A 6,000-nucleotide genomic window follows, 5' to 3' on the forward strand; every position below is an offset into this window, starting at 1 on the left:
ACTGCAAAAACAAAACACCCTAAAATAGAAAGGAATTTGATGTGAAGTTCAGTGGGTTTGGTTGTATTTTATTCAGGGATTGAACCCAGAGCCTTTTGAATACTAAGCAAGTAAGTGCTCTGCCCCTGAGCTGCATCCCCAGCCTCTGGTGTAAGGTTTTGAAGTCTGTGTGTGTGTGTGTGTGTGTGTGTGTGTGTGTGTGTGTGTAACCTTGAAGAACCAAAAGGATCTGATCCAAAGGGAGATCAGATGGCCCTGTTGACCAAGAGGGAGAGCCACGGAGCTTGGGAATCAGCCCTACGGTCACTGATGGGACTGGTATTTCAGGTCCTTCAGCCATCTTCTCTGCTCTTTCAAGAGCATTCAAGAGGCTGCCTGCCTTGTGCTACCATAGCTGTCTCTAATCAATAGCCTTTGCTCCATACAGGGAGAGACTTACAAAAGTCTGGTCAAAGGTGGGTGTGAGGGCATCACAAGTGGAAGGGCTGCCAGGACATGACCCACCACCACAGTTCCTACTGCTAGCAGTGTGGTATGACCACTCAGTAGCCTTAGGAGTACCCATGAACGTGGAACCTGAGCTGCTGACACAGTCAGGAACAGGGCAGTGGCCAAAGACGCCTATGTTGTTAACTAACAATGTTTCCTTTTGCAGAAAGATGCTGCACACCCTTTGCCGTTCCCAGGGCAGACATCATACCTGTCACTGAAATATGGTCAGCCATGCTGTGTGTGGTGGCACATGCCTATAATCCCAGCGGTTTGGGAGGATGAGGCAGGAGGATCACAAGTTCAAAGCCAGCCTCAGCAACTTAGTGAGGCCCTGAGCAACTTAGTGAAACCCTGTCTCAAAATAAAAAATAAAAAATGCTGGGGATGTGGCTCAGTGGTTAAGTACTTACTCCTGGGGTACCAAAAGAGAGGGAGGGAGGGAGGGAGAGAGAGAGAGAGAGAGAGAGAGAGAAGAAGAAGAAGAAAAGAAGGAGGAGGAGGAAGAAGAGAGGAGGGGAGAAATACAGCTAACCATTAATATCTTCTTCCTCCTGAGTCATTTACCTGTTTTATGTTAAAGGTATGCACAGCAGGTTGGGAATATAACTCAGTGGTAGAGTGCTTGCCTAGGACATGCAAGGCCCTGGCTTACAGTACAACAACAAAAAAAAGAAATAGAAAAGTGCACGGTAGTCACATGTATGACTAATTTGCCAAAGTGTTTATCAAGAACTTCATTTTTGTTGTGGTGTGGTGGCGGTACCAGGAAATGAATCCAGAGTGCTCTACCACTCAACTACACCCCCCCACCCTTTCTATTTTTTGTTTAGAGATAGGACCTCATTAAGTAGTCAGGATTGTCCTTGAACTCTTGATCCTCCTGCCTTAGCCTCCTGAGTCATTGGGATTACAGGCCTGAGCCACCATACCCACTTAAAGACTTCATTGAAACCACTGCCCTCTAACAATGTGAGCCCAGGCAATTCTTTCTGGACCTCTGCTTCTCATTAAGCAAAACGAGGAAGGGAATTCAACTGAAGCTCTGTAAGTTCAACTCAAAGTTCTACAAGTCCTCTAGACATATATTTATGACTCTGGAAGTTAGTATATTTATCAGGAGTTATGAGTAAAAATTCTGGAGCTCAATAAACCTGGTTTCTTATCCCAGGTCAAGGTCACCTTATCCCTGGGGCAAAGCACTTAACTCTCTGAGCCTTCATTCCTCATTTACAAAATGGAGGTAAGAATAATACCCCACAAGGAGCAAACCAGAAGGTATCTGTGGTGTGCTTAGCACCTTGCTTCACCTAATGCTAGCAAATATTGTCATTTTTGTTATCTAGATAAGTAAAAGTTGTTCTGTTTCTCCTACTACTTAATATGACAGGTGCTTTCTCACAAATTTGGAGAATGCATTGTGGAAGATCTCATTTAAAATAAAGCCTTTGAGGCCGAATGTTTTCTCTGATAAGCGAATCCTGGTCCATAGTGTGGGTGGGTAGGGAAGAATGAAGGAACTCTGGATTATGCAGAGGGGACTGAGGGGAGGGGTGGAGCGCTGGGGACAGGAAGGGTGGCGGAATGAGACAGACGGTATTACCCTATAAACTGCATACACTACTGGTGTGACTCAGCATATGTACAGCTAGAGGAAGGAGAAGTTATGCTCCATTTGTGTCCAGTGTGTGAAAACGCATTCTACTGTCATGTATAACCAATTATAACAACAAAAACAAAAACTTATTACCTGACTTGATTTCAAAAGACAACACCTACTGAACACATACACTATTGTATTAACATAAGTCACAAAATCATATCTTTTTTAATTTAATTTTTAAAACATTTTTTCATACATGTATATAGGGTAATAATGTGTGTCTCATTCTGCCGTCCTTCCCATCCCCACCCACCCGACCCCTCCCCTCAATTCCTTCTTACAAGCCAAAGCTCCTTCATTCTTTCCTATCCACTATGGATCACCATCCGCTTATCAGAGAAAACATTCGGCCTTTGGTTTTTGGGATTGGCTTATTTCACGTAGCATGATATTCTCCAGTTCCATCCATTTACCTGCAAATGCCATAATTTCGTTCTTTAAGGCTGAATAATATTCCATTGTATATATGAAAATCATATCATTCTAATGAATTTATTTTCTTTATGTTTTGCTTTGTTTTTGCCATTTTGTAAAACAACAAAATAAAATAAAGCCTTTGTGGCATCCTAGAAATTTACCTAGAGAAGAGCCTTTCAAACTTTAAAATCTATCATAACAACCTGGAGGGCTGACCTCACCTCCAGTTTCTGATTCTGTAGGTCTGGGATGGGGTCTGAGAATTTGCATCCACATGATGCTGATGCTGTTGGTCCTGGGAACACAGTTTGAGAACATCTAACCTTGTGGTGGTGGTGAATTTGATAGTGGTTAAGCACCCCTGGGTTCAATCCCTGGTGAGTGAAATGGTGGTGATAGCGATGGCGGTGGTGGTGATGGTACAGGTAAAGAGTTAGAGTCAACTCCCAAGAGGTGAAGCTGAAGGATTACTGGGGCCCATGTCAGTTTGGAGAATGATGTCATACATTTTAAGACACCATGGATAGCAAAAACAACCAGTTATATCAAATCTGTAGGGAGTTTTTTGGTTGGTTGGTTGTTTGGTTGGTTGTTGTTATTCAGTGCTGGAGACGATACCCAGTCCCTTACAACATGCTAGGTAAGCACTCTAGCACTGAGCCCAGTAAAATCAAATATGAACCTTAATCAAAATGTATAAGGGTAGCCTTTAGAAAATCACAGGCTTGGGCCGGGTTTGTGGTTCAGTGGCCGAGCGCTTACCTAGCACATGTGAGGCACTGGGTTTGATTCTCAGCATCACATATAAATAAATAAAATAAAGATCCATTGCCAACTAAAAGAATATCACAGGCCTTGGGTTGAAGTGGAGCCACTTCTCAAGTGGGTGGTAACTTTATACAATCTGCTTCAGGATTAGCAATGACCGGAAAGTACCTCTTAAAGTGATTAATGAATTAAGAGATTGAATATACAAAAAGACAACGGCCAAGCCACCTCTGAATAGAACTCTGACCCACAACCTCTGCTGCCATAGGCCTGGAACGTCAGAACTTTCTTGGTCAATGACAGCCACTTGCCCTAATTTTTTTTTTCTTATGCATTTATTTCTTTATTAACATATCATTTTAGAATATTTTTACTGGTTCTTGCTATAAATATAGTGTGCAGTATTTATTGCATTGCTTAGACCTCTTTAATTATTAATAGCTACTATAGTGCTCATGTTTTTGAGAAACATGCCACGTTCAAATTTGAATATGTTCTTCATCTTTCTAATCGATTCTTCATCCAGTGGAGGCTTCCTCTGGCTTCCAGGCTGGAGAAATTTGTTAATTGTGGGGATGCAGCTGATTCTGACCTTGAATTCCTGTAGCAGAGGGAAGCCCAAGAGGACACTGGGTTTGCACTCTTCAGCCATTAAGATGACTTCAAGGAGCTGTATGTCAGCCCAGCTCAGCTGACCGCCCCCAAGAAAGTCTTGCCCATGGTCTCTTAGTGCCTTCTCATAGACAGGGAAGAATCTCACAGTGGCTCGCTGGAGAATGTACTCAAGATTCATCTCTTTCTCTTCAGGCAGAGAGAGTGGAAAGTCATGTCACTCAGGTCCCTCAAGCCTTCTACGTACATGTCAATCCAGGCTTGTTCCTTCAGTTTCCTTCCATACAAGCCATATTTTGCAACAATGTATCTTAGAATGGCCCTGACTTCCACCAAATTCATTCCATCAATTTCCACCATGAGGACTTGTTCATACATCAGGGTTCCCCCTTGGATTAATTTTTCAAATTCTTCATGTGTTTCAAAAAGTTTTTCTTCAAACTCCACTCCTGCTGCAGCCAAGAGCCATTGGATGGACTCCATTCTACCCCTTCCATTGAAGTAGTGAAGCACAGGCTTCCTGGTCATGCTGAAGGATTCCAAATGATCAAACTTGTCACAACTTTCCTGAATTCAGTTTCCTTTTTCTCAAAGTGTACCATAATAGAGAATCTGTATCATTTAGGGAGGAAACGTAGGAGTTTCCTGAAGCAAAAAGGAGCTTCAACAGCTGCTGGGATGGTCCCTCAGTCCTTCCCTTTACTCACAGAAATAGCTCCTCTAGTTCGGCCTGAGGCAAACTCACCATCTCCAAACTCTCCTGCAGTTGATTCTCAACAATTTCAACAGCACCATGAATCCTCAGCATGGAAGTGGGGTTCTGTGGGAAGCATTCTTATTTAGCAGAATTAGACTAGGTTGAGCCATGTGACGCATTTGGCCTAGCTTGTAGGAACTCCACCTGCCCTAATTTTAACTCCACTTTCAATTCAGAACCAACCCTGGAGAGCCAAATGCCCTCTCCAAACCCATCACAAGATATCTCCGCCTGCAGCTTTTCCTTGCCAACAACTTCTTGCAACAGCACACCCGAACTTTTTGTCTCGGGAACCCTTTCCAAATAGCATTTGAGTCTCCACTGTATTTGAATCTCTGCCAAATACAAGTGATGGCGGCTGACTTCCTTGGCATAGGAAGTGCTCAGTAAGTGGCCTGTTTTTCCTCATTTGGGTGGTCTTTGTTAGTTTCAGACTCTTCTCAGCCACGGAAAGCCAGGTAATTATTACTAGTCTCCAGTTCTTGGAAATGTCCCTGCCGCTGTTGTTCACGCTAGTCCCACTAGGTGGCACCGTGCACCTATGCAGTGCAGCCATGCTCCTTTGCCTCCAGACCCTGCGGGGAAGGAAAAGAGGAAAGCCATGCAAAAACCAGTCTGTTCTGATTCTCTTTTCACGTAAACCTAGTGATTGTGATTTTAGCATGTCCCACGTGACATTGTTATATGGCAAATGTGACACGGCAAGTACTAGCTCTAGAGTCCTGGCAAAGCAGGGAACTGACTGGTCCAGTTCTCAGTCTCTGCACTTCTGAGTTCTGGGCACTGTTCCTTGTGGTATGTGGAAGGGGCTGTCCTGTGGAGGATGCTTAGCAGCATCTCTGGCCTCTATTCGCTTCATGCCAGCAACATCCCCTGTCTTTGTTTGTTCAGGCTGCTATAGCAAAACACCGTAAACTGGGTGGTTTATAAACAGATAACACTTACTTCTCACAATTCTAGAAGCTGATAAGTCCAAGATCAAGGTGCCAGCATGGGTGGGTTGTTTCTTCGTATGTAAGAGACTAGCTAGTGCTGGGACTTTCCTCTCAGGCAGTCTCTGAGAAGCATTCATACTACCAGTGCCTACTCAGAAAAAAGTAGAGTGAGGCTGTGAACAGGCGGCAGCTTGTGCCCTCCGCCTATCTGAGAAGCTGGAGCTTGGGGACCTGAAGGCCCAGCTAGCCTCATCTCCCCAGCAACCTGCCACCAGAGAGGGATTGGACTTGCCTGAGGTCATGTGCCAGTTTGGGCAGTCAGACATCATCTGTCTTGCCTTTGGCCAAATTTTTCCCCC

General features: G+C 44.1%; 1 pseudogene; it reads right to left on the bottom strand.

The window, feature by feature from the left end:
• Positions 1–3,764: 3,764 nt before the first annotated feature.
• On the bottom strand, positions 3,765–4,477 carry LOC124991258 (glutathione S-transferase-like; annotated as a pseudogene).
• Positions 4,478–6,000: the final 1,523 nt, after the last annotated feature.

Source organism: Sciurus carolinensis, chromosome 8 (genome assembly GCF_902686445.1).
Source record: "Sciurus carolinensis chromosome 8, mSciCar1.2, whole genome shotgun sequence".
Lineage (NCBI taxonomy): Eukaryota > Metazoa > Chordata > Mammalia > Rodentia > Sciuridae > Sciurus > Sciurus carolinensis.